The sequence below is a fragment of the Pseudonaja textilis genome, chromosome 1 (assembly GCF_049901715.1).
Source record: "Pseudonaja textilis isolate UNSWEBS1 chromosome 1, rPseTex1.2, whole genome shotgun sequence".
Taxonomy (NCBI): domain Eukaryota; kingdom Metazoa; phylum Chordata; class Lepidosauria; order Squamata; family Elapidae; genus Pseudonaja; species Pseudonaja textilis.
Genome location: NC_141990.1, coordinates 319,387,383 through 319,412,949, shown reverse-complemented (window position 1 = coordinate 319,412,949; position 25,567 = coordinate 319,387,383). Strand labels below are relative to the sequence as shown.

The following is a 25,567-nucleotide window of genomic DNA, read 5'->3' as shown; positions in this document are numbered from 1 at the left end:
AGAAATCTCCCGCTGTCTACACCGCTCTACACCGCAAGAAACTAGAGAAGGTTTCCTCCTGAGCCTTTCACCCACCCATAATGCAATTGCAGGCTAGGCTGCCTTTTATCAGATTAGGCGAGGCCTGGCTCAAAAAAACCCGTATCCGTGAGAGGGACCTTGGAGTCCTAGTCAGAGGTGGGCTGCACTCTCGTTGGCAAAGGTGTCATGCCCCTGTCGGAGTCTGAATCCGAGGAGGAAGCAGGACAGCTGACAGGGAGTGGGAGTGTGGCTCCGCTGGCTGTGGAAGAAACTGGGGAAGGGCAAAGTCTGGCTGGGCAGAGCAGGGGAGAAGTAGAACAAGGGAGAGGGAGTTCAGAGGAAGACCCAGGCCCACCCCGCCTCTTCATCCTAGGGCACACAGGGAGGAATGGAGAAGGGAGCAACGTGGGTTGCATGGCTTACGGGGGAGGAAAGGGCCCTGATTCCCTTCATTAGCTGCAGTTGGGAACACAGTGTATAAAAAAAAGACTAGCTGCATACGGCAGGCTGTTGGGGGCAAACGTGACTTTATCTTGTATCATTGTGGCTTATCTGTGTTCCTGGCCTCTTCCCAACCATGTGAGTTTTGCCATGCTTTCAAGTCTGAAATTCTGGCTCCTGCCCGGCCAAACTAATTACTTCAGTTTGGTTTGTTTAGACTTTAAGTTACAGTTGGTGTTTACCCTGTTTTGGACTTGATTCCCTGAAGTTAAAGGCTGTTTGTTGGAGAGTTTTTCTCCAGCTCAGAAGGTAACCTGGACATTGGGGGCAAAGTTGGAGATAATAAAGGGACTCTTATTGCTTATCTGTGTTGCCTTTGGGCCAAGCCCATTTGGGCCATCACAAAGGGGATTGCTGGTCGTACGTGGCTTCAAACAGGCAGCTAATTGACTCAGGCAGCTCCGGTGAGTATAGCAGGGTGACATGGAACTCACCTGGGCGGCCTGAGGGGGAGATGAATTTAATTATTTAGGGAAAGCATAGCACAAGGACAGGTGGACAGCCAGAGTTCACAGTAGGGGTTTGCACGAACCTCGCTGACCACCCAGCAGGCTACCGCTGGTCCTAGTGGATGATCACTTAAACCAAAAAGTGAACACAATCCTGGACTGTATAAACAGAAGCATAGAATAAAGATCATGTGAAGTATTAATACTGCTTTATAAAGCCTTTAGTAAGGTCACACCTGGAATAACTGCATCCGGTTTTGGTCACCACGTTACCAAAAAAACATGTTAAAGACTTTGGAAAAAGCGCCAAGAAGAGCAACTCAGAGGATTAAAGGCCTGGAGGCTAAAACATATGAAGAACGGTTGCAGGGTTTGGGTTTGGCTAGTCTAAAAAAAAAAAAAAAAGGATAAGGATAAGGATAAGTATTTGAAGGGCTGCCACAAAGAGGAGAGAGTCCAATTATTTTCTCCAGAGCATCTGAAGGCAGACAAGAAGCTACAGATGGAAACTGATCAAGCAGAGGGAAAGGAAGGAAAGAGTAACTAAGACAGTTAAAGGCCTGGAGGCCAAAACATACGAAGAACAGCTGCAGGATTTGGGTACAGCTAGTTTAGAAAAAGAAGGACTAGGGGGGACATGAGAGCAATATTTCAATATTTGAGGGCTGCCGCAAAGAAGAGGAAGGGTCAACTTATTTTCCAAAGCCCGCGTGTGCCGGCACCCACAATGCAATGCTCTCCGGCCCTCCTGCGCATGTGCACGTAACACCTCCACCCCTTACCTGCACTGCACATGTGTGCGCCTCACAGCTGATTTTCAGTCTCCCCGGGGGCTCGAGGAAAGCCTCCGAAGGCCGAAAAACGGGCCCATTTCAAGCACTTCCGGTATTTACCGGAAGTGCTGAAATGGGCCCGTTTTTCGGCCTCCCAAGGCTGCAGAGGCTTCCCTCGAGCCCCCGGGAGACTGAAAATGGCTTCCCCCAGGCTCTAGAGGCCCTCTGGAGGCTGAAAACGGGCACTTCTGGTATTTCCAGAAGGCCCGGTTTTCGGCCTTTCCGGAGGCTGCAGAGGCTTAAGCCTCTGGTAGGCCGCAAAAGGCCTCAAACGGGCCTAAAATCAGCTGGGAGGCACATGCATGCGGACTGCATGTAAGTTGGGCTGGGCCTCGCATGTCCACATAAATGGCTCTGTGCGTCACCTGCGGCACACGTGCCATAGGTTCACCCTCACGGGTTTAGGGTCTCCTGCGTGAGCAGGGGGTCAGACTAGAAGACCTCCGAGGTACCTCCCAGCTCTCTTCTGAATTATTTGAATTGATCTGACTGTTCCCTAGGCAGCATCTCTCCATGTGCCGGTTACAAGCACATCCAACCCCTTCCCTGACTTGCGAGGAATCGTTCACTTCCAATTAAACGCCCAAACGGGTCTCAGGGTTGATTATTTCAGCGACGAGAGAGAGTAAGAGAAAGAGAACTAATGGGGGGAAATTAAAACCATTCTCCAGCAAAGCCGGCTATTTGACCAAAGCTCACCTGTGTAAATTTACTCAAACATAGGCCTCTCCGTGTTCCAGGTAGTACGCGGCTTAGCCTCATTGCGGAGTCAAGCGCCGCATTGCACAGCCAATCACTCAATGCGCTGCCACCCGCGGAGGTGACACAAGGGAGCCCACCCAAGCTTACCCAAGGCCCCCAAAGGTCTGATAAATTAGCCGGCTGGTGATTGGCAGGTCCGCTGAGTTGCAGACTCTCTGCGTGGCCCCTCGAACCGACGATCTCTTGAATTATTTCGAAAGACCGATGGACGCCATCCCGGTAGTCCTCAAGGTACGGACCCCGATGGCGCCCCAAATTTACGCGTGCTGAGCACACCGTGGGTTTAAGTGACGTTTGTCCCCGTCCGAGGACCTTTCTTGCCACCGTCGTTCAGCGAAATCTCCGCAGCGGTGAAGTGAGCAAACCCGGTGGCTAAGCGAATCTGGCTTTGCTTCTCAGAAGGTCGCAAAAGCGGGTAAGGTAACTTTATTGTCATTTTTTTTTTTTTAAGGCAAGCACACCGGGCCTGCATTAAAAAATAACATTTCTGTCGCCTCCTCTCGAGAGAAAGTATAAATCTACCCAAATATATAGAATGGAATGAGCTGCTCCTTGTCTCCTCCCCTCTTCCTCCTCCTCCTCCTCCTGCTCCAACTCTTCCTTCTCCTCCTTTCTCCTCTTCCTCTTGCTCTTCCTCCTCCCCCTCTTCCTTCTCTTCCTCCTCCTCCCCTTCCCCCTCTTCCTCCTCCTCCCTTTTCCACTTCCTCTTCCTTCTCTTCCTCCTCCTCCTCCTGCTCTTCTTTCTCTTCCTTCTCAGCCTCCTCCCCTTCCTCCTCTTCCTTCTCCTCCCCTTCTTCCTTCTCCCCTCTTCCTCCTCCTTCTCCTCCCCTTCCTCCCCTCTTCCTCCTCCTCCCCTTTTCCTCTTCCTCCTCCTGCTCCTCTTCCTCCTCCTTCTCATCTTCCTCTTCCTCCTTCTCCTTCTTTTCCCTCCTTCTCTTCCCTTCTTCCTCCTCCTCTCCTTCCTCTCCCTCTTCTTCCTCCTCCCCTTTTCCTCTTCCTCTTCCTCCTCCTGCTCCTCTTCCTCCTCCTCTTCCTTCTCATCTTCCTCTTCCTTCTCTTCCTCCTTCTCCTTCTCCTGCTCCTCCTCTTCCTCTTCCCTTCCTCTTCCTCCTCTCCTTCCTCTGCCTCTTCTTCCTCCTCCTTTTCCTCTTCCTCTTCCTGATCCTCCTCTTCCTCCCCCTCCCCTACTCTTCCTCTTCCTTCTCTTCCCCTTCTCTTCCTCCTCCTCTCCTTCCTCTGCCTCTTCTTCCTCCTCCCCCTTTTCCTCTTCCTCTTCCAGCTCCTCCTCTTCCTCCCCCTCCCCTTCTCTTCCTCTTCCTTCTCTTCCTCTTCTCTTCCTCCTCCTCCTCTCCTTCCTCTGCCTCTTCTTCCTCCTCCCCTTTTCCTCTTCCTCTTCCAGCTCCTCCTCTTCCTCCCCCTCCCCTTCTCTTCCTCTTCCTTCTCTTCCTCTTCTCTTCCTCCTCCCCCCTTTCCACTTCCTCTTCCTTCTCTTCCTCCTCCTCCTCCTGTTCTTCTTCCTCCTCCCCTTTCTCCTCTTCCTTCTCCTCCCCTCTTCCTCCTCCTCCTCCTCCTCCTCCCCTTCCTCTCCCTCTTCCTCCTCCTCCACCCCTTTTCCTCTTCCTCTTCCTCCTCCTGCTCTTCTTCCTCCTCCTCCTTCTCTTCCTTCTCATCTTCCTCTTCCTTCTCTTCCTCCTTCTCCTTCTCTTCCTCTTCCCTTCCTCCTCCTCCTCTCCTTCCTCTGCCTCTTCTTCCTCCTCCCTTTTCCTCTTCCTCTTCCTGCTCCTCCTCTTCCTCCCCCTCCCCTACTCTTCCTCTTCCTTCTCTTCCTCTTCTCTTCCTCCTCCTCCCCATGGCTGGCTGGCTGCATCAATCCCCTCCTCCCGACAAAAAAAATATCTTTTTTCAGAGCTCTCAACCCAGACCGTAGAAATCCCAGCCCGAGGAGCGGGTGAGAGGGGGGGCTTCAGAGAAATCCCACCCTTTGCACAGGTTCAACCGGCTCCTTTCCTTCCTCCTCCCAATTTAACACCTCCGCGCCCCTCCAAAAACTCCTGTTAAAAGTTCGCACGAGTGTTTTCGTCCTTTTTTGTGTGTGTGATTGTTGTTATCGTAGTGGATGAGGGGAGTTTAACTCCTGGAGTCTTAATCCCCAATGGAGCAGGGGAAGGGATTTGGGAGAGAGGCACGGGGCTGGACTAGATGACCTTCCAGGTCCCTTCCAACTTTGTTCTGTGGTAATTCTGTCTGATGAAATGAAAAAAAAACAAAATAAAACAAAATAACATAAAATAACTAAAATACAAATAATAATTCTGGATTTTGAATTCCCCCCTTTGAAAAATACTTTTCCATCCCATTCCTCTCACTATCCCAACCGGTCCCCTTTCTCGTTCTGGACTCCCTCAGGGGCCTTGAGGGACGCAAGTGGTAGAGTCCTCGCCAGAGAAGAAGAGTCTGTACCAGGTGCCAAATGCAGAGAAGGCAGGGCAAACACACACACACACACACACACACACACACACAAAAACACACACACAAAAACACACACAGCTTGTATCTGATGCAGAGACGTACAACACCGCCTCTCTACATCCTTCCCTGCCTGTCAAACGCTTCGTAAGGACGCAACCTCTCGGTCCTGGTTTTTGCCAATTTCAATTTGGCAAGGCTGGAGAGCGATGTGTTATTATTGTTTTGTGTGGTTTTTTTTTTTAAAAAAAATATTTCGTTTTTTCCAAAAATTATTTAGCATTTAAGAAGCCCTCAGCGACTGCCTCTCTCTGGCCACTGCTGCGTCATCCTGCAGCCCTCGGTCACATAAATCTCCATCAGCCACGCAAATCGCTTTCCCAGGCCCCTCCAGTATCTCAAGAATGTGCTTATCTCTCCAAGCTTGAGAATTTTCTACTCGAAAAAAATTAAATATTTCAAGAAACCCGAACAAATAAACGAATGTGTGAGAGAGAGAGAGAGAGAGAGAGGTTTTGGCAGGCGAAAGAGAAGTAGGTTGTAAGTGGAAGGCAGACAAGGGTCTCTTTCACCAGAATAAATCTGATTTATTTATTTATTTTAAATTTTCTTGCTTCCCCAGGATCAGGCTGGATAAATCTGCAAAGCTGAACTTCTCCCAATTTTTGACGGATTGGTGGCCAAGCCACCTCTAAGGCCACCAATCCTCCAAGGTCAAAAGGACTGAGTTTCTGAGCTGATCCAGCTATATTGGCCTGTATAGGTAATCTTATACAGGTAATCCTTGACATACAACCGCCATTGAGACCAAAATCCCCATCGCTAAGCCGAACTGTTGTTTTCCCCTCATTTTACGACCGTTCGTGGCCACAGGGGAAGCGAACCAGCGCGGTGGTTATGTGCGTTACATGGTTGTTAGGTGAAGCTGGCTTCTCCAGGTGGACTTTGGACGGCCGTTTGTCAGAAATGGTGTGCTTGGGCAGGCGGGTTGGACTAGATGACCTGCAAGGTCCCTTCCCATTCTTTTCATCCGTTCTCTGTCCTAAGCATGCAAAAATGGCCCTAAGTCTCTTTTTTCAGTGCCACTGTAACTTTGAGCGGTCGCTAAATGAGCTGTTGTAAATCAACAGTCCAAAGCTTTGATAGAAAATGACAATATTTCTTAACATTAGGAAATTTATGAGGTGCGGATTTCAACTCCCAGAATTCCCCAGCCAGCTAAGCTGGGAGTTGAAGTCCACACCTCATAAATTTACAAGGCTGGTAAACCCTGATCTAACCCTCAAACCCTGATCTACCCAGTGTGAAAACTGGTCATAAGTCACTTTTTTTCAGAGCCATCGCTAACGAACGGACACTAAACAAGACAGATGTAAGTTGAGAATCGTCCATATCTGGACGGGTTCTCAGAAGAAAAGTGTCATGATGATGAAGCCCAGAAGTTGTAAGAGTCAGATGGAAGTATTTTTGGATGCTGGGCAGATGCCAACCTTCCCAGCTCCCAAGAGGAGAAGCGTTCACAAAGCCAACGCAAGTTCTTGGCCTCTGAGAAACTCCAGAAATCTGGAGGTTGTCATCCAAGCTAGATGAGAGATTAAGAGACTGCACACCCAAAAACCAGACTGAATAACAGAGCTGGAAGGGACCTTGCAGGTCATCTAGTCCAACCCAACCGCCCCTGCCCAAGGCAGGAGACCCTAACGCACCATTTCTGACCGATGGCAGTCCAGTCTCTCCTCGGAAGCCTCCAAGGATGAAGCTCCCACAACTTCCAAGGACAACTTCGGTTCCATTGCTTGGTTTATTCTGTCAGAAAGTTTCTCCTTATTTCCAGGTTGAATCTCTCTCCTGGGTCAGTTTCCATCCATTGTTCCTTGTCTGGCCTTGAGGTGCTTTGGAAAATAGCTTGACCCTCCCTCAAATATTGGAAGATGCTCTCATGTCTCCCCTGGTCCTTCTCTTCCCTAGACTAGCCAGGCCCAGTTCCTGCAACAGATCTTCATATAAACAGAACAGAGTTGGAAGAGGGAGCTTGTGGGTCATCTAGCCCAACCCGCTAACCCTACAACATTTCTGACAAATCTCTTCTTGAAAGCCTCCAGCGATGAAGGACCCACAACTCCCAGTGGTAAGCAGTTCCACTGGCTAATTGTCCTCACTGTTAGGAAGTTTCTCCTTAATGGCTTCTCTCCTTGATTAGTTTTCATCCATCCTTCTTGCCTTCAAGGGCTTTGGAAAAGAGATTGACAGCCACCCCCCACTCCTTTGGGGGCAGCTCCTCAAATATTGAAAGACTATCATGTTCCTCCCCAATAATCCATCTTTTCATTAAACTTGACACACCTGATTCCTGCAACGTTCATTATATGGTTTTATCCTTCAATCCCCCTTTAATCCTCTTTGTTGCTCTTCTCCGCACTCTTTCCAGAGTCTCGACACTTTATATATATATATATATATATATAAAATGGCGACCAAAACTAGCCACAGCCCTGAGACTTATATACCGCTTTACAGTGGGGGTGGGGTTGGACTAGATGACCTACAAGGTCCCTTCCAACTCTGTTAATCTAACAGCGCTCTCTCGTCTCAGCGGTTTACAGAGTCAGCCCATGTCCTCGCACCCATAATCTGGGTTTATCGAGGCCTTATAAAGCAGTACGAACATTTCAATTGGCTGGGTTTTTGTTTTTTAACCTCCAGAGAAATGAGACCTAGATTTTTCTCGCGGAAGCCCTCCAGCCATGCTCAGGAGCCATGGGTTTTTTTTTCCCCACCACCGGGGCTAGAATGGGGAGCTTATTTAGAGCTTGCGGGCTGCTGTTCTTCCCCCACCCCCTTCCTCTCCTTTCTCCTCTACCCACCCAACCTGCTTCTTCCCGGGCGGAGATCCAAAACGTTCATGTTGGGGCAGGCAGCTGTTTGAAGGAGCAGTCTTAAGCCAACAATGCAGGTTTAAAGGAGGATGGAGGTTTGTTTGGGGGCCGAGGGAGGGTTTGATTATCATGAGATCAGCCCCGGGTTCAAGTGGGCAATGATTCAAACTCTGGTTAAGCAGCCTCCTCGGTTCTTTTAAGCCAAAGATAACAGGTAATCAGAGTTGGAAGGGACCTTGTAGGTCATCTAGTCCAACCCCCCTGCCCAAGCAGGAGATCCTACACCATTTCTGACAGAGAGTCACTCGTTTCAACCCGGCTCCTTCCCTCGCGCTTCCCTCCCCTTCTCAATCCTGCAGCCCCTCCACCCAAAATTTGCCCTGAATGAAGCCAGAGAGTTTCCTGCCTGAGCAGGGGTGGGGTCAGACTAGAAGACCTTCGATGTCCCCTTCCAACTCGGGTCATTCTGTACTTTGCATTCCGTATTGTGTAAGCCCCCAAGACATCACGGTCACACAAAAAAACCAGAAAGCCTTCCCCTGGCTTACCCAGGTAGTCCTCCACTTACGACAGTTCATTTAGCGACCGTTTGAAGTTACAACTGGCCTGGGAAAAAGTGAGCGATGGACGTTTTTCACACTTACGACCATTGCAACATCCTCTTAGTTACGTGATCAAAATTCAGACGCTTGGCAACTGACTCGTATTTGTGACGGTTGCACTGTTCCAGGATCACTTTCTTCTTTCCTTCCTCCCTTCTTTCCTTCCTCCCTTCCTTCCCCCTCTCTCACCTTTCTTTTTTCTTTCTTTCTTCCTTTTCCTTCCTTCCCTCCTTCCTTCCTTCCCTCCTTCCTTCCTACCTTTCCTTCTCTCCTTCTTTCTTTCTTCCTTTTTTCCTTTCTTCCTTCCCTCCTTCGTTTCTTTCCTTCCTTCTTTTCTTCCTTTCTTCCTTCCCTCCTTTCTTCCTACCTTTCTTTCTTTCCTTCTTTCTTTCTTTCCCTTCCTTCCCTCCCTCTCTCCCTCCCTCCTTTCTTCCCTCCTTCTGTCCTTCCTATCTTTCTCTTTCCTTCCTTCCTTCCCTCTTCCTTCCTTCCTTCCTTCCTTCCTTCCTTCCTTCCTTCCTTCCTCCCTTTCTTTCTTTTTTTCCTTCCTTCCTTCCCTCCCTCCTTCCTTCCTTCCTCTCTCCCTCCCTCCCTCCCTCTTCCTTCCTCTCTCCCTCCCTCCCTCCTTCCTTCCTTCTTTCTTTCTGACAAAGTCCACAGGGCAGCCAGATAGATTCATTTAACAACCGTGTGATTCCCTTTCAGAACTGCAGCAATTCACTTAACAACAGTGGGAATCTTGGTCATAAGGCGAGGATTCCCTGTAAGCATTCAGCGTTCCTGGCTGTTGCCTCAGATCAGACAAACAAGCCAAGAGAGCCCCTGAGCATGTACAGAGCACGCCTCCCACTCCGTGCAACGTTTGCCGAGATATCAGGGGGCGCGGAAAAAGGATAAAGCTTCCCAGGTACAAAAAGCCCCTCCCTCAATTTTTCTCCCTTCCCCCGCAAAGCACAAACGAGAGAGAGACGTGTGTTCTTTGAAACAAACCAAGTTTAACCTAGTTTCCTCAATTCACTCCTTTCTAGCACCTTGAATCCAGAGTTCTCAAAAGGGCTGGACTTAATCTGTTGGTTCATTCATTCATTCATTCATTCATTCATTCATTCTCTCCTTCCTTTCTTCCTTCTTTCCTTCCTTTTCTCACTTCCATCTCCTTCCCTCACTCCTCCCTCTCTCTCCCTCTCCCTTTCTCCTTCCTTCCTTTTCTCACTTGCATCTCCTTCCTTCCTTTCTCTCCTTCCTTCCTTCCTTCCCTCTTCCTCCTTCTTTCCTTCCTTTTCTCACTTCCATCTCCTTCCTTCCCTTCTCCTTCCTTCCTTCTCTCCCTCCTTCTTTCCTTCCTTTCTCACTTCCATCTCCTTCCTTCCGTTCTCTCCTTCCTTCCTTCCTTCCTTCCTTCCTTCCCTCCCTTCCTTCTCTCTCCCTTCTTTCCTTCCTTTTCTCACTTCCATCTCCTTCCCTCCCTCCTCCCTCCCTCCCTCTCCCTCTCTCCTTCCTTCCTTTTCTCACTTCCATCTCCTTCCTTCCCTTCTCTCCTTCTCTTCCTTCTCCCTCCCTCCTTCTTTCCTTCCTTTTCTCACTTCCATCTCCTTCCTTCCCTTCCTTCTCCCTCTCCTACTTTCCTTCCTTTTCTCACCTCCATCTCCTTCCCTCCCTCCTCCCTCCCTCCTCCCTCCCTTTCTCCTTCCTTCCCTTCTCTCTTCCTTCCTTCCTTCCTTCCTTCCTTCCTTCCTTCCTTCCTTCCTTCCTTCCTAAATGGCCACGCTGTGACAAATCTTACCCTTAACAGACTGTGTGAACGCAAGGGTGTACAAGGTTGCTATACAGGGTTGTGGGAAGCCAGGCAGAGCAACTTGGAGCCATAGTCCCTCCTGGCGGGGGCGGGGGGCAGAGAAACATGAGGGGGGGGGCTGGAGCCGGCCCCTGTCCATCCCCAAAGCCATAATAAAGACCCTGAAAACAGAAGAAGTCGGGACAACAGGGTTCCCCCGCCAAGTATACAAAGAGTATTCCTCTATCCTGGGTCTCTTTCTCGTGGGCCGGGCGGGTTGGGCTAGATAACCTCCAAGGTCCCCCTCGACTCTGTCATTCTGTTCTGGATGAAGAAGAGTTGTAGCTCCAGACCAGAGTCAGAAGTGGGGTTCCTGGGCCTCTTTGGGGAAGGCCAAGCCCCCCGCCCCCACCTTTCGGGCCGTTCGCTTTTGAACCCGAGTCCCCCCCGAAAAATGCCATCCGAACTGCAAATAGGGGACCAAAATCGAAACACGGGAGAGGGAAGGTGAGGCCCCCAAAGAAGGACCAGGAAACAGGGAAAGTGCTTCTTTACCGGCGCCTGCCTCCTCCCCCCGTTCCCTGTTTTCCCCACTTTGTGACGGAATTGGCATCGAGGCCCCTCCCTTATGGCCGCCTGGACGGGACCGCCTGTGACTAGTTCTCTCAGCCCCACGTTACTCCAGATATTAAAGAGACAAGGGAATGGGAGAAATACGGGGGCCCTTCCTTCCTTCTCTTCCTCCTCCTTTCCTCCCTCCCTCCCTCCTTCTCTTCCCATCTTCCTTACTTCTCTCCGGCTCTCTCTTCGTTTCTCCTCCCTCCCTTCCCTCTTCTTCCTTTCCTCCAGCCCTCCCTTCTTCACTCACTGCTTTCTTTCTTTCTTTCTTTCTTTTTCTTCTCTCCTTTCCTCCTTCCTCCCTTTCTCATTTCCATCTCCTTCCTTTACTTCCTCCCTCTTCTTTTCCTCCCTTCCCCTTTTCCTTCCTTCCTGCCTTTCCTCCCTCTCTCCCTCTCTCCTTCCTTTCCTTTCTCACTTCCTTCTGTCGCTCCTTCCTTCCATGTCACTTCCTTCCTTTCCTCCCCTCCTTCCTTTCTTTTCTCACTTCCATCTCCTTCCTTTCTCCTTCCTTTTCTCACTTCTATTGCCTTCCTTCCTTCCTCCTCTCACTTCCATCTCCTGCCTTCCGTCCTTCCTTTCTCCTTCCTTTCTTTTTTCACTTCTATTGCTTTCCTTCCTTCCTCTTCCTTCCTTCCTTTTCTCACTTCCATCTCCTGCCTTCTGTCCTCCTTCCTTTCTCCTTCCTTCCTTTTCTCACTTCTATTGCCTTCCTTCCTTCCTTCCTTCCTTCCTTCCTTCCTTCCTTCCTTCCTCTTCCTTTCTTTTCTCACTTCCATCTCCTGCCTTCCGTCCTCCTTCCTTTCTTTTCTCACTTCTATTGCCTTCCTTCCTTCCTTCCTCCTCCTTTCTTTCTCCTTCCTTTTCTCACTTCTATTGCCTTCCTTCCTTCCTTCCTCCTCCTTTCTTTCTCCTTCCTTTTCTCACTTCTATTGCCTTCCTTCCTTCCTCTTCCTTCCTTTCTTTTCTCACTTCCATCTCCTTCTTTTCTCACTTCTATTGCCTTCCTTCCTTCCTTCCTTCCTTCCTTCCTTCCTTCCTCTTCCTTCCTTTCTTTTCTCACTTCCATCTCCTTCTTTTCTCCTTCCTTTTCTCAGTTCTATTTCCTTCCTTCCTTCCTTCCTTCCTTCCTTCCTTCCTTCCTTCCTTCCTCTTCTTTTCTCACTTTTCTCACTTCTATTGCCTTCCTTCCTTCCTCCTCCTTCCTTTCTCCTTCCTTTCTTTTCTCACTTTTCTCACTACTGCCTTCCTCCCTTCTTCCACCCACCCACCCCCAGCTACCTAGATGCCTCGAGAAATAGGGGCGTCTCACCGGAATTTGGGAGCCCAGGGTGGGTGGGGGCCTCTTTGGCCTGTGCCGTCACCCAGAGACGCTTTCCAGCCTCTCGTCCCCCTCCCTCAATTCTCCTCATCAGCTGCATCGTCTTCTCAGCCTCCTTTTCTGCCCAAACCACCCCGTTTTCTTGCAAAGATCTGGGGAGTCTGGCTTTTGGGGGGAGGGAGGGAGGGAGAGAGGGAGGGAAAGGGGGGAGATCAGAGAGGATCGGCCTTCCCACCCCGACCTGACAACGGAGACAATGGCCGAGATCAGAAGGGGATTATAAACCCCCGTTTAAATATTCTCTCCTATAATTCGAGGGGGGGGGGAGGAAAAGAAATAAAATGCGGGGACCCCCCCAAAAAGAGGCTGCCAAGCCAAACAGCGTCCTTGCTGCAAACCCCTTCTTCCCCCCTGCCCCCCCCCCCAAAACCACACCAGCACCGCCACCACCATGGGGGGGCTGCCCAAAGGAGCGAGGTTGGTCACTCACCCACGCGCGAGGATCATCCAGCCCTCCCCACACCCCAAAAAAAGCCCCCCACCAATAGCCAAAGAGGGGAGGCTCATCCCTTCCAGCCTTCCCAAAAGAAGAGAGAGAGAGAGAGAGAAGAGAGAGAGAGAGAGAGAGAGAGAGACACGCTGGGCTCCGGGGATTGGCCCTGGGTCCCCCAAAAGCGGCATTTCGGAAGTCCGGGCAAGGGTTGAGGATGGATGGAGGGAGGGGAAATGGGGGCGGCTGTGGGAGATGAGGAAGGGGCCAGCTCGGCTCTCTCTCTCCTCTGTGGCGGTGTTTTAATCGGGGTTTTTTTTAATCGGCTCCGACCGGATTTGCGACACGTCTCCAGCCCCGTTGCAGCCCCTTGGACAGCAGCGGGCAAGGCGGCACGGTCCACACAACCCCCAGACCCAATCTGGAGATCTCTCTCTCTCCCCCCTGCCCCCTCCCTCTCCTCTCTCTCTGCCTGTTTCTTTTTCCCTCTCTCTTTCTCTGTCTCGCTCCCTCTCTTTCCCTCCCTCTCTCCCTCCCTTTCTCTCTCTCCCTCCCCTTTTCTTTCTCCCTCTCTCTTTCTCTTCCTCCCTCTCTCGCCCCCCTCTCTCTTTCCCTCCCCTTTCTCTCCTTCTCTCTCTCTTTCTCTCCCTCCCTCTCTCTTTCTCTTCCCCCTCTCTCTCCCTCCCTCTTTCTCTCGCTCCCTCTCCCTCCCTCCCTCTCTCCCTCCCCTTCTCTCTTCTTCTCTCTCTCTTTCCCTCCCTCCCTCTCTCTTTCTCTCTCCCTCTCTCTTTCTCTTCTCTCTCCCTCCCTCTCTCTCTCTCTCCTCTCTCTTTCTCTTCCTCTCTCCCTCCCTCTTTCTCTCTCTCTCCCTCTCTCTCTTTCTCTTCTCTCTCCCTCCCTCTCTCTCCTCCCTCTTCTCTCTCTCTCTCTCTCTCTCTCTTTCCTCTCTCCCTCCCTCTCTCTCCCTCCCTCTTTCTCTCTCTCCCTCTCTCTCTCCCTCCCTCTCTTTCTCTCTCACTCACTCCCCCTCTCTCCCCATCCCTCCCTCTCTCTCTCTCTCTCCCTCCCCTCTTTCTCCCTCCCTCTCTCTTTCTCTCCCTCCCTCCCTCTCTCTCTCTCTCCCTCCCCTCTTTCTCCCTCCCTCTCTCTTTCTCTCCTCCCTCCCTCCCTCTCTCTCTCTCCCTCCCTCTCTTTTCTCTCCCTCCCCCTTCTCTCTCCCTCCCTCTCTCTGTTCCTTTGAAGCCCGGATATTTTTGGTTTTTTTTAAAGCAAGCAAGTTTTTTTTTTGTGGGAGGGAGGGGTGGGGGGTGGGGGGCCGGCCCTCATCGGCGCCTTTCCGATCCTATCTCCTTCGGAACGAAGCCGGATCCTATAAAGTTTTGCCAGCGGTTTTCAAACGGCGGGTCGGCTGGGAGGACGAGACGGACGAAAGGAAAGGAAAGACCGCTTACACCTTTTTATGGGGGGTGGGGGGTTGGGAAGAGAGGAAGGCAAAAAAAACAGACCCCCCCCCCTCCCCTCCCTAGACGAATACGACCGGGGGAAATGAGAGAGAGAGAGAGAGAGAGAGAAAGAGAGAAAGAAAGAGAGGAATCCAGCCTTACCTTTTTGGACTGGCTTTGCGCGATCTTCTGCCCGGAGAGGCTGGGATCGGGCGGCGTTTTGCAGTGGATGGCTCCCCCCCAAACTCTCGGAAGCCTTTTGAGAGGGGAGGGGAAGAGGCGAAGGAAAGGGGGGGAAAGGGGGGGGTCCGCGGAGGACTCCTCCTCCTCCTCCTCCTCCCTGTCTCCCCCCCCCTCTCTATCTCTTTCGCCCCCACTCCCTTTCCACCTGTCTTCCAGCCTTCACACGCTTGTCTGCGATCGTCCCAGAGCCAGGAGCCTGGGCTAAGCCCGGGTTAGAGAAGAAGGGGAGGTGGGGGAGGATTTTGGGGGCTGTGGGGGGAGTTTGTGGGTGGGGAGAGAGAGGCAATTGAAAAGCCAACGCTTCCCCCCTCTTATTTTTCCTTCTCCTCCTCCTCCTCCTCTGCTCCTCCTTCCCAAGCCACTGGCTGCCAAGTCGGTTATCATGCCATTGCAAAAAAAATTAAATTAAATTAAAATCAATGCAAACCCCGGGTATCATGCCATTGCAAAAAAATAAAAAATAAAATTAAAATTAATGCAAACCCCGGGTATCATGCCATTGCAAAAAAAATAAAATTAAAATTAAATTAAATGCAATGCAAACCTCCCCCTCTACTCCACCCGCCCCCGGGCCTGGAAAGGGTGGGTGGGTGGCTTTAGTGTTTGTGCACCGAGAAAAGAGGAAGAGGAGAAGGGTGGGGGCTTTCTAAGGCTCTAAGCTGATTCTGGAGGGCTACACCCCCCGCCACCCCTTTCTTGGGTGTTTCAGGTTGGGAAGCTCAGGCGGAGAGGGGTGGGGAGCAAGAGGCGAGGCTTGGGGTAGAAAGAAGGCAGGGAAGGGCCTGGGGTGGGTGGTGGGGAGGGAATCTTTGCCTTGGAAAGAAGAAGCCCACCCACCCAAATCCGCCCCAACCGGCTCCGTTTTTGCTCCAGCGGCGGCGGCGGCAAAGGCAGAAGAAGCCCCGACCGGCCGCTTGCAAAAAAAAGAAAAAAAAATTAAGACACGAATCGGCAGCAAAACCCGGACTGGAATTCTCCTCGCCTTTGCTTTTTCTCAAAGCCATGGATCCGGATCCGGAATGGCTTTTTGTCGCTTCAGCCTCCGGAGTCGGGGCGGGCGGCGGTCCTCGACTTGCGACCCCCAGATGAGCAAGAAGAGAGTCTCGTATAGCGCCGCTTTTGCAGCTCCTCTCGGGAGCGGTTCGACTGAGTCCAGCCTGTGTTGGGCCCAACCCGGGTTTTTTTGGGGGAGGGGTGTCCTCCTTTGATACCCACTTGGGAAGGACTTGGAAGAACCTTGAGCTGGTCAGGATCGAACTGCTGGCAGTGGGCAGAGTCAGCCTGCAATGGCTGCTTTCTAACCAGGGGTTAGTAACTTTTTTTTTTTTTAACCACCGGTTCTGGGGGTGGGTGGGGGGCGTGGCTTGTTAGGCGTGGCAGGGCTTGGTGGGCGTGGCAGGGGAAGGATATACTGCAACCCCCCCCCTTCCCACCCCTCTAACCTGCTTTCCAGCTCCGTGCTCCTTTGCAGGGGCAACCAAAGGAGACCCAGCCAATCAGCTGTGGGTGTGGCTTGGTGGACGTGGCTTGGCTTGGTGGGCATGGTGTGGCTTAGTGGGCATAGCTTGGTGGGTGTGACAGGGAAAGGATATACTGCAAAATCCCCCCCTTCCCTCCCCACCCCATTAACCTGCTTTCCAGCTCCGTTCTCCTGTGCAGGGGCAACCAAAGGAGACCCAGCCGATCATCTGGGACTCGACGGGAGGCGGAGAAGAGGTGGGGTTGGCGGGGCCAGTCAAAGGTGGCATATGCCGGTTCTCCGAACTACTCAACATTTCTGCTACTGGTTCTCCAGAACTGGTCAGAACCAACTGAATAGCACCTCTGATTCTAACCACTAGGCCACGGGGCTCTTGAGAGAGAGGGAGGAGGGAGGGAGGGAGAGAGGGAGGAGGAAGAAAGGAAGGAAGGAAAAAAAGAGAAGGAGAGAGAGGGAGAAAGCAAATCTACCTATATATGGAAGGAAAGAAGAAAGAGGAACATTTAGTGGGGAAGGAAGGAAGGAAGGAAGGAAGGAAGGAAGGAAGGAAGGAAGGAAGGAAGGAAAGAAGGAAGGAAGGAAAAGAAAAGGAGAGAGGGAGAGAGGGAGAAAGCAAATAGACTTATATATGGAAGGAAAGAAGAAAGAGGAACATTTAGTGGGGAAGGAAGGAAGGAAGGAAGGAAGGAAGGAAGGAAGGAAGGAAGGAAGGAAGGAAAAAGAGAAGGAGAGAGAGGGAGAAAGCAAATAGACATATATGGAAGGAAAGAAGAAAGGAAGCATTTAATGGGGAAGAGAGGAAGGAAGGAAGGAAGGAAGGAAGGAAGGAAGGAAGGAAGGAAGGAAGGAAGGAAAAAAGAGAAGGAGAGAGAGGGAGAAAGCAAATCTACCTATATATGGAAGGAAAGAAGAAAGAGGAACATTTAGTGGGAAGGAAGGAAGGAAGGAAGGAAGGAAGGAAGGAAGGAAGGAAGGAAGGAAAAGAAAAGGAGAGAGGAGAGAGGGAGAAAGCAAATAGACTTATATATGGAAGGAAAGAAGAAAGAGGAACATTTAGTGGGGAAGGAAGGAAGGAAGGAAGGGAGGAAGGGAGGAAGGAAGGAAGGAAGGAAGGAAGGAAGGAAGGAAGGAAGGAAGGAAGGAAGGAAGGAAGGAAGGAAAGAGAAGGAGAGAGAGGGAGAAAGCAAATAGACTTATATATGGAAGGAAAGAAGAAAGGAAGCATTTAATGGGGAAGAGAGGAAGGAAGGAAGGAAGGAAGGAAGGAAGGAAGGAAGGAAGGAAGGAAAAGAGAAGGAGAGAGAGGGAGAAAGCAAATAGACTTATATATGGAAGGAAAGAAGAAAGAGGAAGCATTTAATGGGGAAGGAAGGAAGGAAGGAAGGAAGGAAGGAAGGAAGGAAGGAAGGAAAAGAGAAGGAGAGAGGGAGAAAGCAAATAGACTTATATATGGAAGGAAAGAAGAAAGAGGAAGCATTTTATGGGGAAGGAAGGAAGGAAGGAAGGAAGGAAGGAAGGAAGGAAGGAAGGAAGGAAGGACACTTAGATTTATATCCTGCTTCACAGTGTATCTAAGCACTTTACAGAGTCAGCCTCTTGCCTCCAACAATCTGGGTCCTCATTTTACCGACCATGGAAGGACGGAAGGCTGAGTCAACCTTGAGCCAGTCAGGATTGAACTGCTGGCAGTGAGCAGAGTTAGCTTGCAATGCTGCATTCTAACAACAGCAGCACCACGGCTGCGCCAAATGGCTGTCTAATCTCTAGGACTAGAACTCCCAGTCTCCTGGTGACTGGGCCAAAGCCACCCAGCTGGCTGTCATGCCTAAGGCGGGATTAGAACCAGAGTCCCCGCTAGTCCTTCTTTTCTCCAGACTGGCCACACCCAATTCTTTTTCTCAAGATTCTCTCAGATAGTTGGAAGGGATCTTGTAGGTCATCTAGTCCAACCCCCTAACCCTGCAGCATTTCTGACAGAGGGCAGTCCGGTCTCTTCTTGAAAGCCTCCAGGGATGAAGCTCCCACAACTTCTCCAGGCCTTTAATCAACTTTGTTACTCTTCTCTGCACTTTTGGAAAGGGGTGGAAACCCATTCCTGGGAAGGAATTCTAAACCACGGTTTAGACAGTCCATGGATCAGGGTTAAGCCATCCATGGCAGGGCTAGGGCATCGGGGGGGGGTGGGTGAGTTTGCAGGCTGGCGGATGGAGCGATGGATTTCAGGTCTGGCTTGCTTAGCTGGCTGGCAAAGATTTCCCTTAACGGGTTCTGCCACTTCTGAATAGCTTCAGGGTTTGTGCAGGGAAAAAAATATAGAACATTGTTTAGTCTGGAGCTGTGATTTGAAACCATGGCAACATTCAAAAGCGTGAACTTCAACCGCCAGAATTCCTCAGCCAGCATTTCTGGACTTCAACTCCCAGAATTCTCCAGACAGTATTTCTGGACTTCAACTCCCAGAATTCTCCAGACAGCATTTCTGAACTTCAACTCCCAGAATTCTCCAGCCGGCATTTCTAGATTTCAACTCTCAGAATTCTCCAGACAGCATTTCTGGACTTCAACTCCCAGAATTCCCCAGCCGGCATTTCTAGATTTCAACTCCCAGAATTACCCAGCCAGCATTTCTAGATTTCAACTCCCAGAATTCCCCGGCCAGGATTTCTAGATTTCAACTCCCAGAATTACCCAGCCAGCATTTCTAGATTTCAACTCCCAGAATTCTCCAGACAGCATTTCTGGACTTCAACTCCCAGAATTCTCCAGACAGCATTTCTGGACTTCAACTCCCAGAATTCTCCAGCCGGCATTTCTGGACTTCAACTCCCGGAATTCCCCAGCCAGCATTTCTAGATTTCAACTCCCATAATTCTCCAGTCAGCATTTCTAGATTTCAACTCCCAGAATTCCCCAGTCAGCATTTCTAGATTTCAACTCCCAGAATTCCCCAGCCAGGATTTCTAGATTTCAACTCCCAGAATTCCCCAGACAACATTTCTGGACTTCAACTCCCAGAATTCTCCAGCCAGCATTTCTGGACTTCAACTCCCAGAATTCTCCAGCCAGCATTTCTGGACTTCAACTCCCAGAATTCTCCAGACAGCATTTCTGGACTTCAACTCCCAGAATTCTCCAGACAGCATTTCTGGACTTCAACTCCCAGAATTCTCCAGACAGCATTCCTGGATTTCAACTCCCAGAATTCTCCAGACAGCATTTCTAGATTTCAACTCCCAGAATTCTCCAGACAACATTTCTGGACTTCAACTCCCAGAATTCTCCAGACAGCATTTCTGGACTTCAACTCCCAGAATTCTCCAGACAGCATTTCTAGATTTCAACTCCCAGAATTCTCCAGACAGCATTTCTGGACTTCAACTCCCAGAATTCTCCACCCAGCATTTCTGGACTTCAACTCCCAGAATTCTCCAGCTGGCATTTCTAGATTTCAACTCCCAGCATTCCCCAGCCAGCATTTCTAGATTTCAATTCCTAGAATTCTCCAGCCGGCATTTCTAGATTTCAACTCCCAGAATTTCCCAGCTGGCATGGTCTTGGGAATTGAAGTCCATACATCCTAGCATGGGCTTCTGGGAGCTGAAGTTCTTATAAGATAAGCCATGGCTGGCTGGGGAATTCTGGGAATTGGTACACTCATCTTGAAGCATGTTGACTAGGGAACTCTGAGAGTTGAAATCCAACCATCTAAAAGTTACCGAGCTTTTAGAAACTCTGTTTTGGAGATACAAACCTATATTCCAGATTTTGTCCAGGGTTCAAGACGGGTTTTATGCCAAACGAAATCCAGCCACTGGCCATCCAAGCCAAGCCAAATGCTTTATGCATTCTGCACGATGTTTTGCTCCAGCGGCACGAATTCAGCCACGGTTGATAAATAAATCATGGTTTAATGCACCCTGTACAATAGTCCTATCCTGGTTTATCCTGGTTAAATCCATAAGACAAGAGGGGGACAATCTTATTCACCGGAACCCTGAAGGCAGGACAAGAAGCAACAGATGGAAACTGAACAAGGAGATAAAGCAACCTGGAATCGAGGAGAAATTTGCTGACAGTGAGGACAATTAACCAGGGGAACTACCTGCCTCCAGAAATCGTGGGTGCTCCAACACTGGAGGTTTTTAAGAAGAGATTGGACAACCATTTGTCTGGAATGGTGTAGGGTTTCCTGCCCAAACAGGAGGTTAGACTAGAAGACCTTCAAGATCCCTTTCAACTCTGTTGTTCTGTTCTTGCTACCAATGCCTTCATTATTTTTTTCCAACTTTAGTTGTTGCATTCCATTCTTCCCATAAAAAACCCGTGCACATATTTTTTTTTGCTGAGAGTTCACAATCCTCTCTTCATTTCCCCAACAATTTAGCCTTCGTGTGATACCCTTATTATCTGAAGTGTTTCCGCCCCAGCCCTTTGGCACGTATACCTTCCCCTCACGACGCAAGGCTGAATCGCTTCCTTTCCTTTTTCTTATTTTTTTTCCCCCAATTTTGCCTGCCTTTTCATCGTACGGCCGTTCCAAATCTCCCCGTTATTTTGCGATTTAAAAATAAATCCCACCCAGCCGCGTGTCAAATTAGTCACTGACATACAGTTTCACTCTTAAAAATAAAATTAAATTTGTGGGGTTTTTTAAAAAAAATATGCATTTTCGACAGCTTTCTTTCCACTCGCGACGGGAAGAGCCAAAAACGGCACTGCAACATTCACAAAAGGTTGCAGGAATCTTGGAGATGGAAAGATTGAGGTTTTTTTTTAAAAAAAAAAAAATTATTGAAAATAAACGCTAAAAATATTGAACATGGTGGTCTTCTTTGACGTGCATTTCAGTCATTACATTTTACATTAGAAAAGATCAAAGGATATAAACATTTATATATATATATATATATATATATATATATATATATACACACACACACACACACACACACACACACACACACATATACACACACACACACATACACACACACACACACACACACACACAGACTCATATATATATATATATATATATACATTTAAATTTTGTACCATTTTAGTTCTTGTTCTTATACCTCACGTATAAGGTATCTCATTTCTATTTCATCTTAAATTCTTATTTCAGTTTTGTGAACTCCCTTTCGTGTCCCTCCAGTAATAGAATTTGTTCCATAGTTTATGATATTCTGATTTATCTTCTTCTTTCAATTCTAGCGTCAACCTATCCATTTCGGCGCCTTGAAAAATCTTATCAATCACAGCAGCTTCACTTGGGATTTCATTTGCTTTCCAGTTTTGGGTGAACAGCGTTCTTGCTGCCGTGATTATGTGTATAATTAAATAGGTATCAGCTTTGCTAAAGTTTTATTTATTTTTTATTTTATTTGGTTTGTCAATTGCTGACAAGATAATAAGTATAAGTATGTACATAGTTATGAATACATGAAATGGGTACATGTAAGAAAAATAAAAGAAACAATAGGACAGGGACGGTAGGCACGTTGGTGCACTTATGCACGCCCCCTGCAGACCCCTTAGGAAAGGGGTGAGGTCAATAGTAGACAGTCTAAGGTTAAAGTTTTTGGGGTTTGGGGAAGAAACGACAGAGTCAGGTAGAGTATTCCAGACATTGACCCCTCTGTGGCTGAAGTCGTATTTCCTCCAATCAAGTTTGGTGCGATTAACCTTGAGTTTGTATCTATTGTTTGCTCTTCTGTTGTTACGGTTGAAGCTGAAGTATTAACTGACAGGTAGGACATTGAAATATATGATTTTTATATCCTGTACTGAGATCAGACCGAAGGCGGCGTAGTTCAAGGTTTTCTAGGTCTAGAATTTTAAGTCTGGTGGCATAAGGTATTCTACAACGAGTAGAGGAGCGGAGAACTCTTCTTGTGAAATATTTCTGGACTTTCTCAACTGTGCTAATATCAGATACGTAATGTGTGTTCCAGACTGATGAGCTGTATTCAAGTATTGGTCTAGCAAATGTTTTGTATGCTCTAGTTAGTAGTGTGATATTACCAGAGAAAAAGCTACGTAGGATTAGGTTAACAACTCTTAATGCCTTTTTGGCTATGCGGTTACAGTGGGCTCTAGCACTTAGATCATTAGAGGTGAGTATTCCAAGGTCCTTTACAGAGCTTAGATCATCAACAAGATCTTGACTATATTAATTTTTGCTCCAAAAGAGCATTAGGGCTTATTTTCCAGTAAGGTCATATTTTGGGGGAAATACAATACTAAATGTGTCTGTCTGGCTGATGATCTTAACTGGGGCTTATTTTTGAGGTAGGGCTTTTATTATGAGCATCCTGAAAAATGATGCCAAGGCTTATTTTCCAGTTGCGTCTTATTTTAGACCAGAATTTCCATTTCTAAGCAAAGCGGTTGCTGAGTCGCACCCAATGTTACAACCTTTTTTTTTTTGCCACTATTGTTTTTTGGGTGGATGTGTGTTTGTGTGTGTGTGTGTGTGTGTGTGTGTGTGTGTGTGTGTGTGTGTGACAGGGTCTTGTTTTGGGGGAAACACGGTACAAGTTAGTTGCCAAATGTGTGAATTTTGATCTTATGACTTCAAGGAATGCTACAACGGTTTGTAAGTGTGAATAAACGGTCATAAGTCCAGTTTTATATTCTCAACAATGGAAGGATAATCAAATCCCCACAATGGAAGAAGGGACGATGAAAATGTCAGAAAGGTCAGAAATTGCAAAACCGACACTACGGGCAGGGGTGGGCTTAAAAATTTTTAGCAGCCAGTTCTCTGCCCAGTTGCTGGATGGGTGTGGCCATGATGGGTGTGGCCTAGTCAGCCTCCCATGGAGGGGTGAGTGCTTTCACCCTCCTCAGGCTCCGGAGGCTTTTTGAGCCCCCAGGAGGCCTGTTTCCCCTTCCCTGAGCTCCAGAGGCTCTCTGGAGGCCAGAAACGAGCCTCCACATGGGCCCTGCATTTACCTGGAATCAAAATAGGCTGCATGAGGACTAATGGGAGGGGGTGAGATGGGCGGGCCAGCCAATCGGAACTACTGGTTCAGCGAACCAGATATAAAATTAAGCAGCTGGTTCGCTCGAACCGGTGTGAACCAGTAGCACGACAGGAAATCCAGAAGGAAAAAAACTTTCTGCGAAAGACTGAAAACCATATACTGTACGGAGTTTTTGCTGAACAAAGAAAGAAAAGGGTGGGTGGGAAATGACATGGTAATTTATGGTAATTTCCTCACCCCCGCCCCTTTTCTTTCTTTGTTCCGCAAAAACTCCGTACAGTATAAGGTTTTCAGTCTATCGCAGGAAAGTTTCTTTTCTTTGGATTTCCTTTCGCTTACGGTTCGCACCGGTTCGAGCGAACCGGCTGCTCAATTTTATATCTGGTTCGCTCGAACCAGTAGTTCCGATGAACTGGCTGGCCCCACCCATTTCACCCCTCCCCTCCCATTAGTCCTCTTGCAGCCTATTTTGGATTCCAGGTAAATGTAAATGAATGAACTTGATTGCAGGAAATACGACTTGAGCAACAGAGGGGTCAATGTCTGGAATACTCTACCTGACTCCGGGGTTTCTTCCCCAAACCCCCAAAAACTTTAACCTTAGACTTTAACCTTCTACTGTTTCTTCCCCAAACCCCCAAAACTTTAACCTTAGACTTTAACCTTCTACTATTGACCTCACCCCTTTCCTAAGAGGTCTGTAGGGGCTGTGCATAAGCGCACCGACGTGCCTACCGCCCCTGTCCTATTGTTTCTTTTATTTTTCTTATATGTACTCATGTATTCATAACTAGGTTTTTACTGATACCTATTATCTTGTAAGCAATTGACAAATCAGATAAATAAACAAGAGAAAGGTGGATTAAACGAGGGGGTGTGAGGGAGCTGATATATCTAAAAGAAAGGGAGGATGATCAAATTGTAATTATTTGTTGAAAAGGAGATCAGAAAACGTTCGATTCCTTTACCGGTGGTTTACTTTATAGCTTTTGTTTTCCATCTGAATGCTCCTTTCTTTCTTTTCTTCCTGTTTAATCTTTCGATTTGATTTTTTTTGTTTAACTCTCTGAAAAATTGCTAGATAAAGATGAATTTTTTGAAAAAGGGAAAGGAAAGGAAACTGCAGAAGAACATAATCAGCGACGCCTTTTATTCAAGGTGGAATATTTTATATTGGCCTCGGCCCATCAGGATATGTGATTATAGGTAGTCCTCGGCTTACAACAGTTCATTTAACGACTGCACCGGAAAAAGTGATTTCTAAGCTTTTTTTCCCCCAGACTTATGACCGTTGCAGCATCCCCATGGCCACATGAACAAAATTCAGACCCTTGGCAACTGGCTCACATTTATGACGGTTGCTGTGTTCCATGACCCCCTTTTTCTGATGAGACAAATCAGTGGGGAAGCCAGATTCACGTAACAAACAGGGGGTGACCTCCTGATCAACTGCCGTGATTCACTTAACAACCATCAACAAGAAAAGTTGTAAAGCGGGAGCAAAATTCACTTCACAAATGCCTCGCTTAGCCACGGACATTTTGGGCTCGATTGTTGTAGTCATAAGTTGAGAACTACCTGTACAACTGATATGGGTTAAGAACTGGATGTCAGCATTGGAAGCCATATTGTCACCAGACGCTTCCCCACTGCTACGTCCTTGAGCCTGGGAAGAATTTCTTGGAGTGTAGGTGGTTAGACATCACAGCATTTTTTCTTCTAAGTCAAGGTCATGTTATTTCTGCACCTGGGTGAGAAGATGTCTCAAGTTGGAACGGATGGTGATTATGGCATGTGATGCAATGATGGGTGCAGGGGGTGGATCTGTAGTTTTTACTTATTGCAAGGAAGCCTGGAACTTTCAGATTTGGGATTTCCCCCAGATGCGCCAGTTTAATGACCCAAATAAAACAGAACTTTTGAGAAGATGTCCCTCTTGGAGTTATTGTTTGGAGTGGAGGTTTTCTGGAACACTTGACACTGGGATTGTCAGTGATTCAATCCTGGCTGCATCAATGGAATCAATCGAAAGAGAAATGATTCAATTCATCACTGGAGAATTACCATTCAGTAGTCCTCGACTTACAACCATTCATTTGGTGACTGTTCAAAGTGACGATGGCGCTGGAAAAAAGGGACATAGGGCCGTTTTTTTCACATAACCATTGCAGCATCCCACAATCACACGATCAAAATTCAGATGCTCGTATTTATGACAGTCAACAGAAAACAGAACAACAGCATTGGAAGGCTAGGGGTCACCAAACTTTTGGACTTCAGGAACCACTAAATTCATAAATTTAAAAATCCCGCAAACTACTGATATGATCTTCCTAATGACCAGCTGTCTTGGCATGGCTAGGTGGTCATGTGACTGGGTGGGTGTGGCCAACTCAATGTCACTCACATCAAGGGGTGCCTTGCTGGCCTCTCCTCTCCCTGTCACTCCTTGCCTGCCCGCTGGGCTCCTTAGGGTCCCAACAGGAAGCAGTGGTTGGAGCTAAGCAGCCCCCAGGAGAAAGAGTTTGAAAAACAGGTGGCTCAGTTCAGATTGGATCTGACTGCGAAGGAGGCTCAGCAGAAGCGCCTCACTGAGAACTAGGAGCATAGTGTCAGGATTCCAGCAATCGCCCTAATTAAATCGTGATTCTTGAGCCAAACTTCAAAGGTGACATACTGGCACTGCCCTGTATG

At 48.5% G+C, this 25,567-nt stretch overlaps 1 protein-coding gene across 1 annotated transcript in view; it reads right to left on the bottom strand.

Moving 5' to 3' along the window:
• The window catches only part of SEMA6B (semaphorin 6B), a 212,435-nt gene extending 198,039 nt beyond the window's left edge, over positions 1 to 14,396 (bottom strand). Inside the window, exon 1 of the mRNA XM_087922625.1 lies at positions 14,321 to 14,396. The gene's annotated coding sequence lies outside the window, so the exon portion shown is untranslated. The remainder of the gene's footprint in view (positions 1 to 14,320) is intronic.
• Between the last annotated feature and the right edge of the window lie 11,171 nt (positions 14,397 to 25,567).